Consider the following 27,980-nt stretch of genomic DNA (forward strand, 5'->3'; position numbering starts at 1 on the left):
CATAAGAGCATTACTCTTAATAGCCAAAATGTGGAAACAACTCAGATGTTCAACTGCCGAATGGCTAAATGAATGTGTGGAATATTACTCAGCTATACAAAGGTGAATAAAATACTAGAATGCTAGAATGTGGATGGACCTTTAAAGAATTATGCACAGCGAAAGAAGCCCAACAAAAATGGCCACATATTGTGTGATTCCAATTATATGAAATGTATAATATAGGAAAACGCATAGAAAGAGCTAATAATTATCTGTTTATTGTCTTTCTATCATTATAAAATGAGCAATGATCAGGAATAGTCACTATTAGAGGTTTTGAACTCAGAATTCTCATGGAGACATGTCAAATAAGGTGTTTTACTTATTTTTTTTTAAGTTGTCTGTGTTGCGGAAAATTGAAGAGGAAATGGGAAATCTTTCAGATGAAGATGATAGTACATTCAAAGAACACAAAAGGAACTAGATTAGTGGGGATTCTCAATTTTTAGTTAATTGACTAGTTACCTCAGATACTGGAAGTTTAAAAAATGTAGGTGTCTAGACTTAACTCATACAGAGTGAAGTAAGTCAGAAAGAGAAAAATAAATACCATATGTTAACACATATATATGGAATCTAAAAAAAAAAAAAAAATGGTTATGAAGAACCTAGGGGCAGGACAGGAATAAAGACGCAGATGTAGAGAATGGACTTGAGGACACAGGGAGGGGGAAGGGTAAGCTGGGACGAAGTGAGAGTGGCATGGACTAATATATACTACCAAATGTAAAATAGGTAGCTAGTGGGAAGCAGTTGCATAGCACAGGGAGATCAGATCAGTGCTTTGTGATCACCTAGAGGGGTGGGATAGGGAGGGTGGGAGGGAGACACAAGAGGGAGGAGATATGGGGATATATGTACATGTATAGCTGATGCACTTTGTTATAAAGCAGAATCTAACACACCATTGTAAAGCAATTACACTCCAATAAAGATGTTAAAAAAAAAAAGAGTTAATGAATTACAACCTATGTAAGAATTTATGATGGGAGGGTCCTTGGGTTCTCTATTTGTGAAAATGCTTCTCAGGTATGTCTAATGTGCAATGACCTATAGGAACCACTCCTATAACCTGTCTTCTAGAGGGCAGGAACCAGGCTGTACTTATATGTTTATCTTTCAAACCAAGTCCATAGAAGGTTTTCAATAGAATATAAGCCAAAGTTCTCACCATAACTTAATATACACATGGACAGGTAAAAGTAACCTTCCCATTATTTGATCAGGAGGGCCAATTTATACCAAAGACTTTGGCCAGAAATAACTCCTTAATACTCAAGTTACTAAATGGATAGCCAATTGAAAAATTCCTACTGATCCTGTCATATGGCTTTATTTAACCAGTAAACTCTACTGATTTGGCTTTCTTTATTTTTTCAGATCTGAGTCTGAGCATCTGTATACCTTATTAATGCCATTAGTTTCCGTATTTCAATGCAAGGCATTTTATGGGAACCTGTCATTAACAGTATAAAAAACTAATTGCAAGTTTCATGCCACATTAATTTCCCCCATAAACAAACATCTGAGAATTAAAACATATGCTAATAGAGAACTGGTAATTTTATCCACATACCTACCAAGACAGATGGAAGTCACCTCAGACAGAATTTTGATAAGGAGGACTGAAAGCCAAAACCCTCTTTTTTAAGGTCTTGACAAGTTCTATGTGATCTGTTGTCATAGTTACAACTTCAGGTGCCATTTTCCTACAGCTTACCTTTATTTTTGAACTCATATTTTCGATGAAATATGGATATTTTAAGTAAAGAACAGGCCTGTGTGATGACTTCAGTCTAACTCAAACACATGGCTTTGATTCTTTGATACTCGTGGGCTAATGGTTGTCTGAAGACATCACCAGTCCTTCCTCCTGGCTTCACACTGGTGAAAGTCTATGTCAGCTGGAACAGTTAATTAAAATATACATTCTTTGAGTATTCTTTTGGAGGGTTCTCCAAGAATGAATGTCATATACAACCTGACTCAGATAAAGGTATTTTCTGATAAGTGAGTACCCACATATATTTTCTAGTCCACTTTAGAGGAAACAGAATGATAAATATCTTTGTTGATGAAAAAGGAGAACAATAGTTAGGCATGTCACTGTTTCCATTTTTATCATTGGAAACCTAAAGAAGGTAGTATGAGGATAAAACTATACACAGTTTTAGGTTGACAAATTTGACTATTATTTCCCTTTCAAATAACTATTTACAGTTTTGACTGATTTTTCCCCCCAACAGGATTGAACAATTTAGGGAAAAATGGCTGAACTGGTTTTTGGTAGATACATAAATTTGCAAGGGTGAAAGATAAAGAAGAACATAGGAACTTTGCAGATTTTATTTAACCATTCTAAAATACCTGCAATTGAAAAGAAATATCCAAACTGTAAGTAACGATTGAAAGCTGGTTTGATTTAGTTGAATGTTACAGAATATGCATATATTCATACACTGCTTGCCAAACATACGTGTGCTTTCCCTCAAAGCCCAGTATTCTTGCACTGGTGTGTTCATGTGTCCAGTTCTTGCCAACTGACTCAGGAAAAAACGACAAGTATTTATCCTAGACCAGAACATAGAGAATAGGTGTGATTTCTCTAGGCAATTTCTTCTCTTCCTCTTGTCACCCTGGAAACACACTCAGTGAGACTGCAAGACCCTGAATGGTGCATGAAATAAACATCATGTGCTGAGCTCCTGAGATTGGGGTGTTAATTTTTTACTCAGCATAACCTCGTTTATCTAGATTGACACAAATATATGTTAAATTTGGAATAAAAAAACCTGAGTTTGAGTCTCAACTCCCTTATAATCTTTATGATCTTCACAGTGCCAGGTAACTCAGGTGAACAACTTCTCAATGAAGTTAATGCTCACTAAATATTTACTTTTTCTCATATATTTCAGCCTAAACTGTACCTAGTTTGCAGTCATATGACTAATTCTGGTTAATGGACTGAGAACAGCAATGGCATGCATTCCTTACCATCAGAGGTAATAAAGAACTGCTGTTCCTCCTTCATTTCTCTTTCCCTCTGTCATGAGGATCCAGAAGCCAAATGTTTCAGGTGGTATGAGCTCTAAGATAGGGGACCATGACTTGAACCACAATGGGCTATGAATGATTGAGAAATCATCATTCGAAATTAGTTTAAGCCATTGGGATTTTATGGCTTATTTTTAAGCTCAGCATAGACTGGCCTATCCTCATTAATTAAATGGTCTTTTTTTAATGTCATTCTTTGATTCCCTTAATCACTACCATATTTTCTACAGCAGTGGCTCTCTAAGTGTGATCTGCAGACTTAGGTTGAATCAAAAACTGTGTGTTACCAGTTAGCAATTAGATAAATATAGAAGCTGAGTGTAAGACTGTAGACATTTTTTATAGCAACTGAATATTTCCATGACACCTAAATATGTGTGATCATGGTTTCAGCTACTCATTTATATTGTATTTCACATGTTTGTTATGGTTCATTCTATTGTATTGGTCCATGACAGGTTTAAGGAATAATAAGGAAACTGGCCTCTATTACGTATCAGACATTTGGAACTGTTGAATGAATGAATTAAAATGCCCGTGTTCCTCATATACAGAGATATAGTTTAGCATGATCTAAAATGAGATTTATCATTTCTGGTAAATGTGATATATACTCAAATAATGTAAATAGCATACCAGGAAGCACAGATAGAAAAACAAAGGCAGAAAGAAATCAACACACACACACACACACACACACACACACGTACAGCCTTTCAAGTATTAACTTAATTGTACTATAGTAGACAATTTATGCAATATGCCTTTTCAGTCAAATATATATCATGGACAAATTTACCTGTCACAAACTTCAATTTTACTCATCATTATTGACATAAACATAGTTTTTTATCATATACATATACCATAGTTTATTTATCCAGTCCCTTGTTGATACAGATTTTGGTTATTTCCAACCATTTGTCATCCATGACAGATGGTAAACTTCCATAAACATACTTATGAATACATGTTTTCACATGCAAATGATGTTCCTGGGGGTAAATTACACAGAATCCCTGAAAATGGGCTTGCCTATCTCACATACCCTATTAATTTATGGTCCTTTTGAACAAAACCCATTTCTTGACCATTTTTTCAAACTAAGAATTTTAAAAAATATATATATTCCTCACATTTTGCATATTAGGGATCCATTTTCTTTATCTACTCATAGGCATAATATAGTTCTTCAGGCCTGCATACATGTGATACCTAATGGTCAGCAATTACTATAATTGACTTTTATATTATTGGGAACAAGCCAAGGACAAACCCAACTAGCCAGCAAGGCCTGCAGAAACATTCTCTTGGATGGTTATAAATCTATGAACTGGATAGTGGCTGTTTTGTATCTCTCCCTTGGCCAGCAGGTGTAATGGGATGAGACTAAATGTTCCTCAGTAAGCCCATATGTTTATGATCCATCTGTTCAAGTAGGAAGGAATGAGGCAGGTGGGATTCTTCATGCTACAATAGGGCTTAGATAGAAGCAAACGGAAACAATGATTTTAATCATCTTTGCAGAGCTATAACTCATATTTTTTAATTCATATTAAAATTACACTCACACTGTCATGAAAGCTATGACTAATAAAGAATGAACTTTTAAAAAAATCTTTTTCTTTAATTTAACATACCTTTTCATGACATTTTGCATCCAGTGGAGGCCGAGGCCCCAGGCGAGCCTAGCTGGCACAATGGTGGTGGAGGGCAGCAGCTGGTGGGCACTACAGCCTGTTGGCAGAGATCAGGTGCAGCAGCTACTGTGTGGATTGGGAGACAGCGAGGCCCTCACAGAGGTCAAGAACATCTGCTGTGACAGCCTGGAGAACTTGGAGCAGGTGCTGGCAGAATTCTGGGCCCTGACCTGCCTCAAGCGGCACCACCAGAACCTCATGCAGTTTGAGGAGTGTGTCACACAGTGTGACTGACGAGTACATGCGTGAGCAGAGTAGCTACAAGAGCGCACAGCTTTATCTGCACCTGTTGGAGACCTCCGTCAAAGAAGAAGGGTTCCTGGGTTATGCTGAGGAGCCTTGCTACCTCTGCTTTGTCATGGACTTATGTGAACGTGGAGGCCTGAATCAGTCTGTCCTGTCCTGGAGGCTGGACCCAGCCACCAACAAAGCTTCATGCTACAGCTCAGGACCACCAGTGCCTTCAGACTACATTGTGCACAGGGACCAAAGCCGGAGGACAAGCTCAACACGGAGAGGTCTGGCACCCCCATCCTCAAGGTGGCAGACTTTGAACTAAGCAAAGTCTGTGGTGGGCTGCCCCCTCTCCTCTACCTCCCCAAATCAAAGAGGGAAATCAAGACAACACAAATGTGAATGTGGCTTCCCTAAGCCTGCACCTAAATGGCTTCCCTAAGCCTGCAGCTCAGATTTCTAAATAACCCCCTGAACTCTAGGAGGGATGCTACACAGCCAAGTCCAACATCTTTGCCCTGGGCATTATCATCTGGGCAATGATAGAAAGAATCACTTTCATTGACTCTGGGATCAAGAAGGAACTCCTGAGGTCCTGACCAAGATCTCCCTGTTGGTGAGGTGCTGCTAGATAACGCAAAGATGGAGTAGCATATTCCCCAGAAATGCAGGATTTCCATGTCTGAGGGGACCAAGGAGCTCTTGAAGGAAGTTAGCTGCTAAATCAGGGACCTGCCTGATGCCTTTGAACTTGAAACCAGAATGGACCAGGCCATGTGTGCTACTTCAAATTCAGGGCAAAACTTCCTGGGTGTTTTTAAAGTAGGTGAGTGTACTTTTTGTTTGGCATGTACACTTGAGACTGGATTCTTCATCCTGGGCCCTGTGGATTTGGGAGGAAATGCAGGGTTGAAGAGAAAATGTGCTTGTCATCAATGGTGCCCCAAATCTGAATGAGGGGATATGTGGGAATATTTGAGTATGAGTTGGAAAGTCTAAAGAAGCCTTCTGAGTGGAGGTTACATTTGAGTTGAGTATTTTTTAGAAATGCTTTTTTATAATCAATTAATGAACGCTTACTGTAGAAAATGCAAAAAAAAATAAAAAGATTGGTTAGTTTATTTGACCTGAAGAACAAATTGGAAGTTTAAATGATCCGGTATTATTGTCCTCTTTAAACAGAAGAGGACATTGTCTTCCTTAATTACATAGCATGTAAAGTGTACTCCAAGATCTTTCCTTCAAATTTCAGGGAGCTTTCTACTACCTCTTTTTATTGTATACACAAAACATTCTATATTAACCCATTATTTCAGTGGTATCTGAAAAAAAAGGAAAGAAAAGAAAAAAGAAAAAAATAGACTTGATCTTGATAAGAAACACCAGGAAAAGGAAATTCATTCCATAGGGAGGAAGCATTTATTGGCCAAAGACCCATTTTGCAGCTGTGGAAATAATTATGGGAGGAATACATGTGAAGGAATATAGGAGGTTCCCAGGTGTTATAATTGTAAAGACTGAGAGCTCTTATCTGGAACTTGGAGTCTTACTGCTTTTTCATCATGTAACTGGAAGTTTCTGCTCTTTGATCAGTATCTCCTCATTTCCTCCACCTCTCAGACTCTAACAACCACAATTCTACTTATGAGTTCAGCTTTTTTAGATTCCATGTATAAGTGTGGTCATACAGTATTTGTCTTTTCTATCTGACTTACTTGATTTAGCATAATGCCCTAAAGGTCCATCCACATGGTCACAAAAAGGCAGGATTTCCTTCTATTTTAGGGCAGAACAAGCTATTGTATGTATTTATACCTATATCTATCTATATCTATGTAGATAAAGAGAGATAAATATTTCACATTTTCTTTACTCATCCATCTGTCCATGGGCACTTAGGTTATTTCCATGTATTAACTATTGTGACTAATGCTGCACTGAACTTGGAGGTGCAGATATCTCTTCTAGATCCTGATTCATTTCCTTTGTATATATAACCAGAATGTGATGTTTGGATGTATGTTTAGTTTTTTGTTTTTTTTTTTTGTATGTTTAGTTTTTTGAGGAACCTTCATACTGCTTTCTAGAGTGGCCATACTAATTTATATCTCCACCAACAGTGCATAAATGTTGTCTTTTCTCCTCATCCTTGCCAATACTTGTTATCTCTTGTCTTTTTGATAATAGCCATGTTAACAGGTGTAAGGTAGTATCTGGTGGTTTGATTTGCATTTCCTTGATTATTAGTGATGCTGAGAACCTTTTCCTGTACCAGTTTGCCATTCATATGTTTTCTTTGGAAAAATACCTATTCAAGTCCCCTGCCCATTTTTAAATTCCATTACTTTATTTATTTATGTATGTATTTATTTATTTGATATTGAGTTGTATGAGTTCTTTATATTTCAGATATATAGGTTGTAAATATTTTCCCCCATTCAGTAGGTTGCCTCTTAACTCTATTGTTTGTTTTGCTTTGCAGAAGCATTTTAGTTTGATATAGTATCCTTGTTTATTTTTGCTTTTGATGCATGCACCTTTGTCATATCTAAAACAATCATTGCTAACACCAAGGCTGAGAACTTTTTCCTATGCTTTTTTTCTAGGAGTTTTATAGTTTTAGATTTTATATGTAAGTCTTCAGTAAATAGGTGCTCACGCACCCACTATTTTGAGTAAATAGTGGTCCAGTTTCATTCTTCTACATGTGATTATCCAGTTTTGCCAATACTATTTATTGAAGGGACTAGCCTTTCCCTACTATATATTCTTGGCTCCTTTGTCAAAAATTAATTGACCACATATGCATGGGTTTATTTCTAGGATCTCAATCTTTTGCACTGGTCTATGTGTCTGTTTTTATGCTAGTACCATACTGTTTTGATTACTCTAGGTCTCCATGGCATTTGGGTCTGCAAGGCAGACTGGGAGATGTTGGTGTAGGCTGGGAGCCTGGGTTCTTGAGAGCCAGCCTAGCTCTAGGGTGTGTCTGAAACCTGCATCTGCAAGGCTGGAGGCTGGGTCCATGAGGACTGGCCTAGCACTGAGACAGAGGAGGATTCTAGGTCTCTGGGAGCTAGTCTGGAGGCTGGGTCCATGGAGGTCAACCTGGTACTGTGGCAGGCTGTGAGCTTAGGACCGCAAGAGACCACCTGGGGCCTGGAACTATGGGGGCCTGACTGGTGCTGGGGTGGGCTAGGAGCCTGGCATCACAGGAGCTGGTGCTGCTGGTGCAGGCCTGATGCTGGGCTCCTTGCAGTGAGGTCAAGTGGAAGGTGTCTCTCTCCATGCTGGGCTGACTGGGTCTGGAGTGGGGGTCACAGAGGTAATGTGAACTTATCTTTGCTGCTTTCTTTAATGTGTCTGTTATCTGTGCTCCACCCAAGTGATGTAATCCCTAACTCCTGGAATCCTTAGTGCCTGTGAAGGCATTTTCATGGGCAGATATTTCTTCAGTGATATCTCTGGGAGGAGACGAGTACTAGAAATTCCTATATCCCTATCTTGCTGACTCCAGAAACGTGTTTTTTGCGGGGATTTTTTGTTGTTGTTTGTTTGTTTTTTGCCAACCAAGTCATGAACTCATTCACATTGTCCTTACCCCTTCCTGTTTCCTTTGATGCTGGAATCATCTTACATACTTAGATACACATTTTAACATTTATGGCTCTCCCCCATGTCCTGCATCTATAGAGCAGAAAACACTGTATTAAGTTGATCATAATATCAGTTAGTAAAAGGTTAATGTATAATGTTCAATAGGGATTTCAGATTATCACTACATGACACTACTTATAAAGTACAAGTGTGGTGGTGTTGGGGAGACGAGGAGGGTCAACAGGGAATAAATACTGAAGCATGAATCTTTGACTTGATGAAAACAATTGCTCAAAAGAAATTCTAAAATAGCTACAAACCTAGGCAAGTTATTCTTAATAATTTATAATGTCAGCCTGAACTCCCTGTATGATAAATTTTATGTGTGTAACTGCTGTTTGGTAGAGCATATAATTTAGGTAAAACTTATATCCTTTAAGAATTAATAGCTATGCATCTCTTTCTCTGGCTCCCTATCACGTCTTTCAGACTTCCATGATACCATGTCCATACTCTTCATCTCCTTCATAATTTTATAAACTTTGATTTTTCCTCTTTCCAGAGTGGATAGTAACAAAGTTTCAGTCTGTTCTAAGCAACATCCTGTCCTGTCTTCATCATTACAATAACCTCACAACAAAATTCTTCATTTTCATATGCTTTTTACTATAGTCTTGCATAGAGCCTGAGAATGACAGACTCAGTGACAAGTGTCCTTAGCAACTTCCTTGTTTTGAATAACAAAATTTTAAAAATTCATCAATTGAATCTATACCATATCATATGGTTGATGACTAAGCTTGGACTGAATTCTGAGGTTGAAAAAGGATTCCTTTCTCTTCCCCGCCTTAGATTGGTTGGAATTATGATGAGATCAGAGTAAGCATTAAATCAGAGCATTCCTCAATTCAACCTCAACTCTCTGTTTTCCAGGAATAGCTTTTTTGAAGAAATAGTGCTGTTTTGGATTCTGTATACAGATGGCAATGAAAAATGAGAACTTATCTGATCATCTCAGAATCTTCCCAAGTGTTTGTTTTGAGTACTAAGAAATAAGTTTTAAGGCAGGACATGTGGTAGTGGAAGGCACAGGCAGCTTTTCTAAATTGACTCTCACTCACATAAGACAAACTGGTTTGCCACGTGACTTTTAAAACCATTCAGTGATTTTATAAAGCAAATATTTCTATTACCGAGAAAGGATTGCCCATCATGCTGTGATCCTGAGTGTGTAATCTCCTAAAATTACTATTCCCCTTCTGGATTTAGGTGTAAGGAACACACACAGGCATTATATATTAATTTAGAAGTCAGTTCTTAAAGGTCTTAAATAGATAAATCCCTACCCCTACCTCTTGGTTTGAATGACCCCATACCTATATATCTTTTAGTCTGGCACCAAAAAGCCAATATCCTGCAAAGAAAATGACCACATTATCAAATTACATAGACTGTATCAGATTAGCAAATATGGCAAAGCTTATCTGTGCTTATGAGGAGACAGTTTTGACATCTAAATAGCCAAAAATATTACATCCTATATCTCTGGCTTTAAATAATTACTCCAACTTCTGGGTGAATCTATCTTCACCCCCACTCCTTTAAAAAATTTTTTTTAGTTATAAAATTAAGTCATTAGTGTCTTTAATATCTCCACAGTGGTATCAAATTTTTTCTTCTTCAACTATAATATGGGTAATTAAGCCCAGCAGGACACATTTATTCTTTTTTTGAAAATAAATTATAAATATGATGATTGTTGAATCTGGATTTTCAAACTCAAAGAAGCTAATTAAATGCCAGGGAGACAGTGGAAGAAGATTGGGTGATTTAGTTGAGCAATGACTCTTTGATTAGAAAGAAAATGGCACCCATAGGCAATATGTACCTAGGGGATTGGGTGATGGTAGTGTGTGTGTGTGTGTGTGTGTGTGTGTGTGTGTGCTTAGATTATTATATAGCAAATATTCATTTCCTTCTGATTGACCGCAATGGAAAGTATACTTTCCTTTGCTTTTGATCTTGGGCTTTGCCAGTAACTTACTTTAGCCAATGGATGGACAACAAAGAGAAACTCCAAATAGCTGTGCAGCAGTGCTTAATTTTTCCAGCTATCTGCATTTCACCATCCTAATGAGGATAAGAGTTACATAAAGCAGATTATGATCTAACATGCAACTTGGAACCAAGCAAAGTTGAGCTCTGCTTAATTAGTCATATTCCAGTTGACCGACAGAAACATGAGTGAAATGTTTATTGTTGTATATCACTAAATTTTATAGAGTTCTAATTATGCAGAATTATTGTGAAAATAGCTAATATGATGAACATTGCTTTATTTTTAACATCCTTCTTCCAATAGAATTTTCTCTAACTGATTATAATAGTGATTATGAGCATCAACTAGAGTCAAATAATAATCTATGTTCAGATTTTGCTCCTCTGCTTATTAGTTCCTGTGGGACTTTGGAGCTTAACCTACATTAGGCTAGAATTCTAATTCACAAAATTCTGATAGTGATACCTATCCCATGGTGTTTTTCTATATTAAATATGACAACATATGTCAACTGTGAACAAAATATCTGAAACATGGGATGCAATACATAGTAGTCATTCTTATCATTTTGATTACTTATACTGAGTGTATAAGCATATGGAATTAAAATGTATTTCTTTTAATACAGCACTACACTCCTCACCAAATTCTCTGAGCTCTCAGTTACCTATCTATTAAGTGAGCCATTTGTCAGCAAATATACATCAACCAGTAGGTATTTCATTTGCAAGATTAAGACCCAGGAGGGATTAATATGCCTTAAAGGGCCACTTCTAGCAAGTTCAATTTATTTGCATAGCAGCAAAAATGCCAGACCAGGCCAATTTTGCTATCATAAAATTTAGACATTAAGTCCCTTCACAAGATATGGTGAAGTGACATCACCATATCTCAAGCATAAATGTTGCATTGAAAGTATATTCAAAATATGTATTTTTTCTTACTAGAAGAGGCAAATCAATATTTAAATATTTTTCTTTGGTATCTTGTTAACAAATGTTGAATGGATAATTTATAATATTTTGTTTAGTCTTACAGGGTTACTGGTATTAAAATTACTTTCCTTTTTCCATGGAATTGCCTTTGCTCTTTCATCAAATATAAGTTGACTATATTTGTGTGATTCTATTTCTGGGCCCCCATTCTGTTCAATTGATGTATTTGTCTAGTCTTTCATCATTGCCACAAAGTCTTGATCACTGTAGTTTTATAGTAAGTCTTGAATTCATACAATCTGTATTGTCTTGGCTTTTCTGGGTTTTTGCTTTTCCATATAAACTTCAGAATTAGTTTATTGATAACCACAAAATAAATTGCTAGGATTTTGATTGGGATTGTATTGGATCTATAGATCAATTTAGAAAGAATAAACTCCTAACAGTGTATCTGTATCCATGATCATGGAATATTTCTCCATTTATTTAGATCTTTGATTTATTTCATTAGTTTTGTAGTTTTCCTCATACAGCTCTGTGATTTGTACATATATTGTTAGAGTTATATCTATTTCAATTTTTTGTTATTGCTAATGAAAACAATGCTGTGTTTTTAATTCCAAATTCAATTGTTCATTGCTGCCATATAAGAAACAAATCAACTTTTATATATTGACCTCATATCCTGCAACTATGCTATAACTGCTTATTAGTTCCAGGGGATATTGTTGTTTGTGTGTGAGTCTGTGTGTGTGTGTGTCAATTCTTTGGGATTTTTTTACATAAACAGTCATATCATCTGTGAAAAAAGACAGATTTATTTCTTCTTCCCAGTCTGTATGTCTTTTATTTCCTTTTCTTGTTTTTTTTGAATTAGTTAGGATTATAGGGGGAAAACAACTAGTGTCTTACCATTAAGTATGATGTTAGCTCTAGGTTTTTTTGTAGATGGTCTTTATCCAGTTGAAGAAGTTCCTTCCATCCCTGGCTTGCTAAAGTCAAATACTTATTCATGATAATAACTTTCAAGGAACTGGTCCATTTCATCTAACTTATCAAATTTGGGGTAAGGAGTTGTTCATAATCTTCCTTTATTATCATTTTAATGACCAGGAGATGATTTGTGTTGGCCCCAGAATTATCATTTCTAGTAATTTGTATCTTCTGCTTTTTTTTTTTCCTTTTTAGCTTGGCTAAAGTTTTATGAATTCTATTTCTCTTTTCTACAACCAGCTTTTGTTTCATTGATTTTCTCTGTTAATTTTCTGTTTGCAATTTCCTCGATTTCTATTCTGATTTTTATTATTTTTTTGCTTATTTTGGATTCAATTTCCTCTACATTTTCAAATTTCTTAATGTTGAAGTTTAGATTATTGGTTTTAGATTTTCATCTTTTAAGATATATGTACTTAATATTATAAATTTATCTCTGTCTACTTTTTCTGTATCACACAAAATTTGAAAAGTTGTATTTTCATTTTCATTTAGTTCAAAATACTTTTTAAAGTTTCCCTGATACTTCCTCCTTTACCCATGTATTACTTCAAAGTATGCTGTTTCATATCTAAATATTTTGAGATTTTCTAGCTTCATTCTGTTATAATTTTTAGTTTAATTCTATTGTCATCTGAGAATATACTTTATATGATTTCTACTATTTTAAATATGCTAAGATTTGTTTTATGATTCAGGAGGTAATCTATTTTGGAGAATGTTTCATGTGAGCTTAACAAGAACATGTATTTTGATGTTGTTGAATGAAGTATTTTATAAATGTCAATTAGATTCATTTGATTGATGGTACTTTTCGTTTCAACTATATAGTTAATGATTTTCTGCTCCTGGATCTGTCAGTTACAAATATTAGGGCTTAAAGTCTCCAACTATAATAGTGGATTTGTCTATTTCTCCTTTCAGTTCTATAAGGTTTTTCCTCACTCATTTTGATGTACAGTTGCTGAGTGCACGCACATTAAGAATTGTATGCCTACTTGAAGAATTGACCCCTTTATCCTTATGTGATGCTCTCTTTATATCTGATAATTTTTCTTACACTAAAATCTGCTTTGTCTAAAATTAATGTAGCTATTCCTGATTTCTTTTGATTAGTGTTAGTACAATATATTTTCCATCCCTGTGTTTAAAGTTAAAGTAGGTTTCTTGTAGACAACATATACAATTTTTGTTTTGTTTTGTTAATCCATTCTGATAGTCTCTATATGTATATTAAAACCATTTATTTTTAAAATGATTATGGATAAAGTTGCTTTAATATTTATCACATTTGTTACCACTGTATTTTCTATTTGTTGTCCTGTCTGATTTTTTGTTTCTTTTTCATTTTGTTCTGCATTCTCTGTTTTTAATTGAACATTTTATGTGATTCAAATTTCTCACTTCTCTTAGCATATTAATTATATTTCTCAAAATGTTATTACCGGTTGTCCTAGAGTTTGCAATATACATTTACAGCTAATTTAAGTCTACTTTCAAATAAAACTATACCACATCATCATTAGTTCAGGGACCTTATTTCAAATTTTTTCATCCCACCTCTTATAATATTGGTGACATATGTTTCACTTAACCATAATCATCTAAAATATTATTGAAATTATTATTTGGAACGAACTATTATCTGATAGAACATTTATGGATAAGAAAATTTTAAAAGTTTCATTTTACCTTTATTTCTTCTCAATTTTGAAAGGTTAATTTTGCTGAATCTAGATTTCTAGGATTTTCCTTCTTTTCACATTTTAATATTTCACTCCACTCTCTTCTTGCTTGAATAGTGCCTGAAGAGAAGCCTGGAATAATTTTTATTCTTGTTTCTCCATAGGTAAGGCATTTATTGCCCCTGCCTTCATCCTGGCCTCTTTAAATATTTTCTTTGTCTTTAATGTTCTGAAGTTTAACTTTAAAATGCCTAGGTGTAGATTTTTTTTAGTATTTATCTTACTTGGTGTTCTTGAAGCTTCTTGTCTTTGTGTCTGTCAAAAATATTAGAAAGTTCTGGGACTTCCCTGGTGGTCCAGTGATAAAGAATCCACCTTCCAATTCAGGGGAGGCAGGTTCCATCCCTGGTCGGGAAACTAAGATCCCACATGCTGTGAGGCAACTAAGCCCGCACACCACAACTACTGAGCTCATGCACCTCAATGAGAGAGCCCACGTGCCGCAAACTACAGAGCCCACGTGCTCTGGAGCCCATGAGCCACAGCTACAGAGCCCAGGTTCCCTAGAGCCCACACACCACAACTAGAGAGAGAAAACCTGTATGCCACAACTAGAGAGAAGCTCGAGCACTACAACTAGAGAGAAGCCCAAGTGCCTCAACAAAGAGACCGCACACCGCAACAAAAGATCCCACATACCTCAACAAAGATCCCACGTGCTGCAACTAAGACCCAAAGCAGCCAAATAAATAAATAAGTAATAAAAATTTTTAAAAAGAAAGTTCTTAGCCAGTATTACTTCAAATTTTTCTTCTGCCTCCTTTTATCTTTCTTCTTCTGGTAATTCCATTGTACGTATATTTCACCATTTGAAATTGTTCCAGCCTTCTTAGATATTCTTTTCCATCTTTTCCATTCTTTTTTTTTCTCTTTGCATTTCACTTTGGGAAGTTTCTGTTGTTATATCCTCAACTTCACTGTTTCTTTCCCTGCCTGTATCCAATCTAATGATGAGCCCATCAAAGGCATTCTTTATTTCTGTCAGAGTGTTTTTGATTTCTAGCAGTTTTTTTTTTATGATACTCTGTTAAAATTTGCATCTCTCTATGCATATTACCCATCGATTCTTGCATATTATCCATGTTTTAGAGTCTTCAGCATATTAATCATAGTTATTTCAAGTTCTTGGTCTGATAATTTCAAAATCTCTGTCATATCTGGCTCTGGTTCTAATGTATGCCCTATATCTTCAGACTGTATTTTTGCCTTTTAGCTTGACTTGTAATTTTTTGTTGAAAGCCATACATGATATAGCAGGTAAAAAGAAACAAGGTAACTAGGTCTTTATTGTATGTTTTTATATATATCTGGCTGGGAGATAGGCTCTGTTTATTGTTTGCTGTAGCCATAAGTGTCAGAGGCTAAAGTTTTCTCTGGTAACCTAGTTTTTGTTTCCCCTGCCATCTTTGTGTTTTTCTAAGGGCTTCATAAATAGGATCTGAGTCTTGAAATTTTTTTCAGCTGTAATCTCCAGTTATTATGCAGGAGCCCTATTGTTGTGATAATAACATGTAGGGGAAAAGGAAATATTCTATTATCTTATCACCTGTGCTGTGACCTTTCTAAGTACTTGTCAGCTGTCTACTGTACTCTTTAGATAAGACAGGAACACTAGAAGGGGCTGGACTTGGATATTTCCATTCCCACACATTGATTAGATTTTATAAAATAGTTTCCCTTCAGGGCAAGCATTTATCAAGGAATATAGAAAGGTGTAGGCTTATTTCACAATAGCTACTTTTCCCTTCTTCTATCTGGAAGCAGGAGGGAGTTTTTCTCCAATCTTTACAGAATCTGGTGGAACTCTTGGAGGTAAAACTCACAAACGTGTGGGGATGTCTACAAAGTCAGGCCTCCATAAAATTTTCTCTCTCAAGCTAGTCAATATTCAGTCTCCAGCAGTTAGTCAACTACCCTTTAAGTATTCCTCCAGCAGTGGTTCTGCTCTTGGTAAGATGTGATTCTCTATATCTGCCTATCTCTCCAGTTTTCAGTCACTTGTTCTATGACCCTAATTCTCTGTTGGATCTAAGAAGAGTTGTTGATTTTTAGTTTTTCAGCTTTTTTGTTGTTGTTTCTGTTAGGATCCAAGTTCTTTGTATGTCAGGCTGGAAATTACAAGTTCAGTTTTTAATATACAAAAAGAAAACTCTCAAAAAAAACAAGGCAATTGAAAAAGGTATGGAACAACACTTTAGGGGGAAAAAACAAATAAAAATCACTTTAAACCTATATTCTATATCCAGCAAACATATCTTTTAAAATGAAAGCAAAATAGCAACTTATGAAGAAGAAAAAGTGCTAGGGGATGTAGAGAATCACATGGATACACACACACACAAAGGCCTATGGCAGAGAGGGTAAGTATAATAATCTAAGTGTCTGAGTGGGAGGAAAGACAATCTGTTTGATGTTCTGGGTCTGATCAGAACATATGCACTGATGTACGTCTTTTCCAGCTCCATCACTTACTTATGACATCTGTCACTGACCATTGGTGGACAAGAACTCAAATCATATGACTCATCTGTCATGCTGGGATGACAGTGTAAATTTGTCACTTACTAAAAAAAAACAAAAAAAACCTGCGGGTCTGGCAGATTCACATGAAAGTCTCCATTTGGAGGAATGCTGGTGACCAAAAGATTAAAAAGTGAATAGTAACATCATGCATATGCAGAGAAGGTTTAATACCACATTATTGCTACATAAAATGAAAATGCTTTCTCTACCCAACTCAGGTTCATAGGGGTTAAATAGTAAGATCTATTTTTAAATCCTAAGGCAATTTGGTTTAATCCTGAGGCAAAGCTGATATCATTGAATAGGGATAGAAAGAAACAATGATAGGAATTTATGATAACTTCTAATCAAATAATGGCTGATTCACTTTGTTATAAAGCAGAAACTAATACACTATTGTAAAACAACTATACTCCAATACAGATGTTAAAATAAATTAATTAATTTAAAAAAAAAGATATCTTACCTCACTTGAATTACTTTTCTGCAATAGGAATTTAGAGTGTTAGAATTTAGAGGTTTAATTGGACTGGGAATAGATTATTGAGGAGACTTGAAAGAACAGGGAGATAAAGAGGTGTGAGTACCGACTAAGCCGAGCTTCAGTTAGGAATCTCTCCAGCACACATATGCTACTTTGTAAGGACTCCCCACACCCAGCTCATTCCTGGTTGTCGTACTGATTTTGGAAAGCCAAGTTAATATTAGGTGACCCTACTCTCCAACCACCAATGGTTGTGCCAGTGGTAGATACATGACTCCAACTGAGGAAGGGATGTGTATTTCCCTGACTCCTTGTTACTCTATGGTCATGGTGCCTGAGCTGCCATCCAGCAACACAAATGTAACTGTAGGTTTATGTTTCAGGAGATGAGAATAAGACCCTGTCAGGGACCCCATTTGGTAACCTGTGGCCAATACATGGAGTTCTTCAGACAGATAGAGTGACAGATAGAGATAGAGAAGGAGATAGAGCTAGAGATAGAGATAGATCTGTCTATGTATGCAGATCTAGAAAAACAAATTTGTATTACTATTTCTAGGGTAGATAAAATTCACCTTTTTAAACATTTATTCAGATAAAATTGACATACATATGCTAAATAAATTTGAAATATTTGTATTTATTTTACTATATATATGTAATATAGACAGACATATATATGTATATATATAATATATGTCTGTCTATCAAGAGTGGAATTGGACATCATCCTCATTCACCTTGGGACCATTCTGTATTTTTACCTTTTCGCTTCCATGAGACTTTCTTTTATTCTTATAATTTTTTATGATAAATTAAACTTTATGTAAGCTACCTGGACTGAATTTTGTTACTTGGAGCTAAAATTTTAGAATAAGACAAGAATGTTTTAAATTTAAATGATTTAATAATTTACAGTCTTTAGAAACACAGTTCAGGCCACATATACTATTTGTGATAGATGACTAGCTAATTTCTTCTTCAATACTTCCAGGACCTAAAATCTAAAGATATGAAGCCACTACATCAAGAATCTGTGTGTTCAATTAATGCAGCACCATAATTACTACAAATGTGTTTTTTTAAATTTTGAGTTGAAATTCATCTCTGTATAAATTTTATTCATGAGTCTTACTCATATTCCCTTGGAATATCACAAGATACAGCTGGGGTGGACCCTGGCTCAGATCCCAGGTCAGCCGTTTCCTAGTATTGTGACCTGGGGCAAGCTATTGAACTTTACTCTTCCTCAGTTTCCAAGTTATTGTGGTGATTAAAAGGTATAATGTAGGTAATTTTTCTGGATTAGTCTGTTTATTGAGCCCCAATCTCTGCTTCAGATTGATAATCAGAAGTGTTTTGTGGTATTGTTGTTGTTTTGGTAAAGTTTTATTTTAATAACTCTAATTTGATAGCTAATTTGTAAAAACAATCCTGTTTTTTATTCCTCAACTGAAGCTGAGAGTCTTCAAGTTATCATTGGACCTCTTGATCTGTACCCCCAGAAGCAAATGCCCTGAGTACAACAGTTCAGGACTTGTTTGTCCAAGGTGGTGTTGAGAATTTGAGTCCAGATGGCTTCTAATTTGAACTGTTGATCCTTTTCCTTCCCTACTATGTGACCGCTCTTACCTCAGTTGGTCCTGCAGTGGGGTTTCAACAGGACACTTGTTTATGAGGAAGGTGAGATAGCCTGTGTAAGCGAAGAAGCATGTTCACAATTTGAGGAGTCTTATCTAACTTCCCTTCCAGATTGAAGTTTGTAACCTCCCAGTTACTAGGCACCTATTGGGCCATCAGGAAGGATTTGACAGACGTGTGATTGAATGACTAAATGTAAGTCAGAGATTTGGGGCAGCACAAAGATCATTTCTGATCAAGGAGTAGGCCTGGGGCAAGAACTGCTTTTGAATTTTTATTATACTTTTTTGTTGTTTATTTAGATCAACATGAGCCTCCTCTTTTGGAGCAGCAAATAAATAACTGAAATATTGTTGACTTTGCCTATAAAGCAGGCTAGTCAGAACAATTTACCATCAGGATCATCAAAAGTATTAGCATGTTTCTACTTACCTATGGGCTCCATAAAGAAAGCCCATTGTTCCTGAGTAGAAATGTTAATAAGGATTTTATTCAAAATCCTTCTCATCAGTTTTCTCCTGCCATGAGGAAGCCTGTATTATTTTTCAGCAACAAGATTTCACAGTCATGTTTGGTTTGTCTTGGCCAAAGAGCTACATGTTTATTTCAACTGTATTCAATTTTAATCTACAGACCCATGACTATCACAGGAAATGTTACCACGTAAAAGAGATACTCCCAACTTTCAGTACATCTCAAGATTTATTGTCCTATAAATAAAGAGTTAATTCTCTGCATAGAATCCCCTTGACATGAAAGAGGTTGTTATTTATATTTAAATCTATTAACCACATCTACTCCATTCTTTACTAAACATAAAAACCAGTGTGTTCCATTTACCTCACTTAGATAGCTGTTTTGCATTTTTTGTGTGGGTCATAAAATGGATAATGTGCAATGAAGTAGTGCTTACCAGGACTTCAGCCACATACTATACTGGATGCATTGCTATATAGGAGTTTAATCACAGAACAGTTTCAAATTTCATTTACTTTACTGCCTTCCCATCCAGATTCTGGATTTAAAAAATCTCACTGCTTGAGCTAAACATGGCTGCTTCAGTAATTCACAGCACACTCATGAGTGGATGAAATTTGATGAGGTCACGTATGTTATGCTCTGTCATCCCTGAGGCTTGTATATGAATATTTGGGCATTAATGGACCTTTGTGTGATTGTTAGAGCTCTCCAGTGCTCAAGAGTTTCCAATAATCTATAATTATGTAGTTAAGTTCACCTGTTCCTTCTCTAAAGGTCAAACCTCTATCCCTTCGAGTAATCTATATAAGCTCTCATCTTCTTAACCTGACCTTCTGTTGTGTTTTATAGCATTCTATGTACTCTGGTATCGTGTTCACTAACTGAATTCCTGAAACATGTCAGGTGCTGGATATAGAACATGGGCAGGACAGATGAAGTAAACACTTGCCATCATGGGACTTACATCCCATGTTATCATATATGCATAATGTAATATCCAGGAATACCTTAATTTTTCAGAAAAACTGTCAAGATATACAGGACTGGTCAAGATATGACATAATAGAGAGTATGACAGTTAAGTTTTATGAGCCAGTACAGTGAGCAAGCAGCAGAGGAAATACCAGACATTCACATGGGTTGGAACCAAGACCATATATATAGTACATGCAGAAATATGAAATTCAGAGGTGAATCAGAGTAATTAATCAATGGTTATTCATTCTTTCACTTATGCATTCATTTAATAATAATATGTTTATCAACAATGCTACACCAGAAACTCTGTTAGGAGCTGCGATCATTAAAAACATATCGTTTCTTGTTGACACTAAGAGAGATAAAAGTAGGAGAACTTTTGAACTTCATCATGTGTGATGAACACAAAATGCTGTGAGTGAATTGAAAAGAGGAACCAAGACTAACCCTTCAGATACATCAATACTGCTCCTTCAAGAAGCTAAGTGTGTCTTGAAGGATAAAAGATTTTTTACAGACTGGAAGAAAGTTCTGGTCAGAGCTAATGGAATATGGAAATCCACAACCTAAATATAGGTATCAGACGCAAGAAGCAAGCCCAAGTCCCGGGAATAAATGAGAGAGAGATTAAAGAAGGAAATCCCTGTCTCACAAATGAAATTAAGCATGGCACATCTCAGACAAATTTTACAAAATATTTGGGCACTATCTTAGTTAAATTTCCTCTTTTGACACCTTAAAAGTCATCCTTCAATATTTGGCAGTTAAAATGGCCCCTTTTTTTCACTGATTTTTAAAAACATTAGGAACAGGAATAGACTATCCAATACTAAAATTTAACTCCTCTGCTTACACGTTGAGTGATTGTGAGTTCTGGTTCTCCAAGAAGTAGATGTCAAGAAGAGATTAGATGTGTAAGAGATGTATTGGGGAAACACCTGTGACAGACAAGGGAGAGACAGCAAGGTATTTTAGACCACGATGCAGATCTGACGCCTGTAAATAGAAGGGCAGGAAGAAAAGATTAGGTAGGAAGAGCCTCAGTCTGTTGATCCGTTCTGAGAAAGGTTTGGCTAGGCCAATGGGGAGTCTTTGAGCCACAGCTGTCCATTAGAGGAATTCTGTCCTATAGGAATGGTCCAACACTCATACTCCCACTGCCCTCTAATTTGCATGCGAGGGGGCAGCTGGGAAAAGCGTTTCAGCATCACCAACAACATCACCACTGTTGTTGATGGCAGCACAGTGGTGAATCATGGGAGTGGCAGATGGGGCTGTCAGTCCACTATGTCCCCTCAGCAGGTGATCTGAATGGTGAATTTTCATCTCTGCCACAGAGACTGTGGAAATTATAACTCTTGTAAGACCAACTTTATAGTGGGCACAATAAAGATAGCAGCACTGCCATCCTTCTGAGACTGTAGTAAGGATCGCTGAGTTAATGTCCATAAAATGATTAGTATACTGCTTAACACAGAGGAATCATTGAGAACATTCTTTTTTCTAAAATGCTGTATGTCTTTTTACAGCATACAAACAAGGACATCTTCATGTTTTTTATTTACATGGTGTCTACCAGAGCACTATGATTATAGAACTCATGTAGGAAATGCTCAATGAATAAATTGTCAATGCCTGCCTGCCATTGACCACCAAAAAACACACTCATAAGTAAACATAGCTGAGTTTATTCCTTGTTTCAAAAAGAAGACTGTACACCCTGCAGAACTGAGGGCTGTCTCAAGGGTGTCAGGAGGGATTAGTGACAAAATTTGGGCCTGTAATAGGTAATTTTAATAAGGTATTAAGGAAGCACTTTTTTTTTTTTTTCCTCTGATTTGGATGCTGTTAGAAAGAGGGGGACATTCTATGATTGGGTACATCAGTAGTTTGTACCATGGAACAGGAGGAGAGGTGGAGAACTAAGGCCATAATTGGTAAAGGAGCAACAGTCACTTACTTTAGTTGGAAGAGGGGGGTTTTGGTCATTATGTGTTTGTGCTATGCTTGTTTGGGCTGTGCTCACATGTGATCATGGTTGTCCTATTTGGTCTTACCCTATCACAGCACAGAGTCACCTTGTCTGAAGTTTGTGTTCTGTGAATGTTCTGTTGAGTAATGAGCACCACAGCCAAACTCTGAGGGCCAGGCCAGCTACCAGCTGGCAGCTCTGTGAATTGGCCAAATTAGAGGGAGAAGCCACAATACTCACCCAGGGAACTGAAATTCAGGAGGATGCTAAGGCAGCCATGTAGACCAAAACAAGATACATGAACACATCTTGGGAAATTTCCAGATGTCCAGGCAAATTCAATAAGTAACTCACTGTTCTCAAACTTCTTCAGTTTTGTAAATAATTAAGAGTAGATCTTCTGGGGTTTATTTCTAGATCTTTTTAATGGGCCAGCGCTACCTTTAGTAATGGAGTTGTCAAACAACATTCTTATTCTGTGATACATAAACAAAAAGTCAGACTATGAGGTGGAGGAAACATCTGATTTTTTTTTTTTTTGAAATATAATTGACATACAAAGTTGTGTTAGTTTCAGTTGTACAGCAAAGTGATTCAATTATACATACATATACATATTTTTCAGATTATTTTCCCTTATAGATTATTACAAAATATTGAGTATAGTTCCCTGTGCTGTTGGTTGTCTATTTTACATGTAGTAGTGTGGGAAACATCTGATCTTTAATACATCCAAGCATCTAGTCAGTCAATTTTATTCAGGATCCACATGACATTCACCATTCCAAATCTCGAGAAACAGGAAAAATATCTATATGACAGATAAAATATCAGTTTCTCATTTAGTTGCTGTGTCTACATATGTGTAAAGTTATAGTTAATATCTTTGATCATATGCTTTTGAAAAACCTAATGTAAATTACACTTAAACAAATTAGTGCAATATTTCTACTCATTTGGCCTCTAAAACAATGAGAGATAAATTGATCAACGGTGCTTGAATTTATAATCATTTGGCAGTTAATTCAAAATGTAATCTGTGTCCATTATGTTATTCTTCTAAATCCATTCACACCCTTCAAAATGTCGTAGCTAATCAAACCCATCTCCAGCCTCTGGAGAGCAGAAACTCACACTAGCTTGCTTTCTTCAGTCATGGGGCTCCATATAGTCAGGCATATAATCAGTCTTTTGTTAAATACTTTGAAAATTTCCAAGCCAAAACAAAAGGATAACTCAGACAAATAAAAGATCTTTAAAAAGAATGAAGTTTCTATTCAAATGCATTATCCCATTCTACATGTTCTTTCAACTAACACCTTTCCTTTCTCTAACTAAAAGTCTGCAATTAGCACACATACATTTTTGGTTGCTTTTAGTGGCACCACTTCATCTACTGGATTAAGTCTGACAACAATGCCTGCCCAGTCTATGGTAGGATGGTGCAAATGACAAGTGATAATGGATGAATGAGTTCAGCAGAGAGACAGTGTCCATAAATAACAGGCCCTGTTCCAAATGAAGTCCAAAAGAATTAACAGTAACTAGTAATACCTGTAATGTTCATTTTTGACTTTTTGTGGTCCTTAATTTAATAGGATCTTAGCTTTTCAGAAAAAAAAAAAAAAAAAAAAACTTCAAACTTAATAATTGTAAGACTGAATAAAAACTCCATTAACACCAAATTCTTTACTTTCAACATTTTAACTATAAATTATTTATTGTGACTCCAGCTGAATTGTGCCTCTAGTTATATTAAGTAATGAAATGAATATGAGACCCTGACTTATGTCCTTAAAGAAGACTTCTCAGATCAATCCCTGATCAATCTCTGATCATTGCTTTGCTCTGCCCCCTGTTAAGCCCCCTATTTATGTGTCACTCTTCCATTTCCCTCTATTGCCCAGACAGCTTTTGTAAAACTTATTCAATAGCTTTACCATTTTATCTCAAAGGTATTCCATCCATGAGTCAACTACAGTGATTTCTCACACAAAAAGGATCTTGCTTAATGTCTGAGCTAACAAAGAAAGATCAACTTTGAATTGGGAGAACATACTGATGAAAAAAACATTTATTCTTGATCATTTATTATGTGAGACAGAATGTGAAAATTAAGAAATAAAGTGTTTGCCTCCAGAAATATAGAATCTACCAAGGGACAGATTAAAAATATATCCAAGGCCATAGGACCTTATAAATGGCACAGGCAAGAAACAAACTACCATGGAGATGCAAAGAAGAGGGTAGTCATGTGGATTAGGGGCATTGGAAATGGTTTCAGTGAAAGGTTGATATTTGAGATGAACTTTCAAGGGTGGATAGAATTCTGATATGTGGGCAGAAGTGATAAGTAAAACTTCCAGGTGGGAGGGAGATCCTGAGTCAAAGCATAAAGATAGAGAGTGTTAAATACCTAGGTGAAAGGTTTTTCCAAGTAATTTGTACTGAGGAGGATGAATTTGAGAAGGAAAATAAATAGGTAGGTAGGAAGAAAGGCAAGCAACTAGGAGGATATTGCATTCATTCACATAGGAAGTAATGAAGATCAGACCGAGGATGGACATCCTAGAAAAAGTGGGACAGGTGATAAAGAGCTATAATGATGACTCTAACTGAACAGATGTGGATGAATTGGAAAGAAAGGAAAACAAATATCTGTGCTTTTTTTACTTTATAATTTTGAGTCATGTTCTTTCAAATAATTGGAGCTAATTACAGTATGGTATATAGATAACCACATGGAAAGTGCTGACAGCTCTGTCCAAGGGTGTCAAGGGTATCCTCTGGTTTTGAGGGAAAAATACTAACAAAAATTAGTCAATGGTCCATTTAGGTGTGAAAGATAGTTATCATCATCTATTTCATCATTGCTTAATTTAATATCATAAATTGTTATTGATGAGTTTACTACCTGTTTGGCATTTTACTAGTCTCTCAGAAATAAAGAGACATAGTGCCTAGCCTTAAAGAATTTTTCATTGTATCAAGGAGACTTGACTAGCTAAATAAATCCTTATCAAAGTGAAAAATCATGTTGAAGGCAGTTTAGTGCATTATTTATATTTAAATAGCCCTTTAGTTTTTCAGAACTCTTTTGCATATATCATCTCCTTTAATGTCATTAAAGACATGTAAAAAGAACAGTAATTGCCAAACCAGTTTGGGAAAAGGGTTCTGACAAAGGAATGGTCTAACAGAGGACACTCCTGAGATCTGAGGCAAGGTGGTGTAGTCTAGGAACCAGGGTCTTTGGGAAACATTTGGAAAATTTCCAGACTTTTCTCTAACCAATAAAACATATGTGTAACTAAACAATGCTCTAAGACAGGGGATGACAAGCTAAGATTTTCTTTTCCCCACTTTTAAATGATTGGAAAAATCAAAGGAAGAATAATATTTTGTGACACATTAAACTTATGTGAAATTTATTTATTTATTTATTTATTTATTTATTTATTTATTTATTTATACCACACCAAGCAGCTTGTGGGATCTTAGTTCCCCGACCAGGCATTGAACTCGGGCCCTCAGCAGTAAAAGCACAGAGTCCTAACCCCTGGACCTCCAGGGAGGTCCCTTATGTGAAATTTAAATGTCAGTGTCTATAAATAAAATTTTTTCAGAACAATCCCATTCAGAGTTTATGTATCATCTGTGGTGGCTTTCACACTGTAATGGCAGAGTTGAGTCGTGATGACAGACACCATGTGGCCTACAAAAGTTTAAAATACTATCTGGCCCTTTACAGAAAGAGTTTGCCAGCCATCGTGTAAGATATCAATTTATGGCAGCATTTTGTCAGCGACTTTGGCCTCACAATGGTGGGGAAGAAGCTGTTAAAAATTCCAGTCTCTGAAGTGATAGAGCAAGAATGGGTAGTGCCTTAGTCTGCTTGGGCTGCCATAACAAAATACACAGACTGGACCACTTAAATGACAGAAATTTATTTTCTCATCGTTTTGGAACCTGGAGCCAAGATCAAGGTGCTGGCAGGGTTGCTTTCTGGTGAAACCTCTCTTCCTGGTTGGCTGAGAGATATTTTCTCACTGTGCCTTCACAGGGCCTTTTCTTTGTGTGCTCAGAAAGAAAGAGAGAGCTCTGTAGTCTCTCCCTCTTCTTATGACCTCATTTCACCTTAATTAGCTCCATAGAGGCCTTGTCTACAAATAGAGTCAGGCTGGTGTTCGAGTTTGAGTATATACATTTTGGGGGGGTATTCAGTTCATAACAGGAAGGGGGGGGTGAGACAGGGCACATCCAGTTCAGCTCACATTTCCACTTTGAAGTCTTTTAATAATAATAATAATAGTTAATATGTATTGTGTGCTTTCTATGTCCTGGTACTATGTCATGTCCTTTATGTACATCATCTAGTTTTCCTCACAGCCATGTACTCTTTCTGTTTTCAGATGTGGAAACAGACAGGCAGAGGCATTCATTACATACCTAATGTCCCAGGACAGCACATGGATGACCCCTGCTGTGAACCCAGGCAGTCAGACCCTGGGGACACTGCTAGACAGTTTATCTTTTCCTTCTTAGAATGTTTTTATGGTTCTGTCTATACCTCACAATCTAGGAGTAGATTATATGTCAATAGGCAAACAGGATTCATTTCCTGTTGTGTTTCTTACTAAGTAGGTAGCCTTGAGCATATCTTTTACTATAATACAATAGGGGTACAATTTGTCTTTTTCTTTCCTTTAAATTGAAAGAGTCATATTAGACTCTTACTGGTTATTTTGAAACTGGGAGAGGAGAGAATGTCCTGTAATAGAAGACTTGTTACATGGGAATCACCAGTGTGTATGGTGGAAATGAAGAGCCAGTTTGATTTGATATATTCTAGTAGTGATATTTATTTTGTTCATTGTCTTCACTTATCCTCAATTACTCCTCTTAAAACTTGATTTAAAGAAATGGTTGTTTAAATTTCTTAGAGCCAGTTTTTAAAAACTAGTAAGAAAGTAAAGTGGTAATTATTTCATAGGGTATTTTCACTTCCTAATGAAAAAATCATTCACAAAAATTGGGAAAAATTTCCAGTTATGAGATTTCAAGTATAAGTAAGGTAAAGGGGAAGAAAGCTTTGTACATATAGTGATCTTGCTGAAAATCCAAGAATGACAGAATGTAATGACTTTGGGCATAAAATAGTTATATGGAAAAGGAATGTTGCCTGCCATCAACCCATCAGCCACTGCAGTCACCACCCACCCCACCCCTCAACAGTGCACCCTGATGGTAATTCAGGATGCAGAAAAACAGGAAACATTCTGCACTCTGGATATTATTCTTAGATAGTTAAAATGCACATTAAGGAATAATTTCAATGAGCCCTAACTCCTGCATCTTCCCATACACACAAAAGCACTAAAATCATTAAGTTGAGATTTCTGGTTTTTGTGAGTAGCAGTAATCTTTTGATGTTCCAACCACCTGGTTTTTGTTGCAAAAACTCCAATATATCCTGGTTCCTCCCTCATCCCTTCAGAGCCGTTCCTCAGAGCAGAGAGGCTGGGCTACAGTCCTCAGTAAGG

The 27,980-nt window shown here is 36.3% G+C and overlaps 1 pseudogene; it reads left to right on the plus strand.

The window, feature by feature from the left end:
• The first annotated feature begins 4,796 nt into the window (after positions 1 to 4,796).
• The window catches only part of LOC137777392 (serine/threonine-protein kinase 35 pseudogene), a 123,650-nt pseudogene continuing 100,466 nt past the window's right edge, over positions 4,797 to 27,980 (plus strand).

Source organism: Eschrichtius robustus, chromosome 15 (assembly GCF_028021215.1).
Source record: "Eschrichtius robustus isolate mEscRob2 chromosome 15, mEscRob2.pri, whole genome shotgun sequence".
NCBI classification, from domain to species: Eukaryota; Metazoa; Chordata; class Mammalia; order Artiodactyla; family Eschrichtiidae; genus Eschrichtius; species Eschrichtius robustus.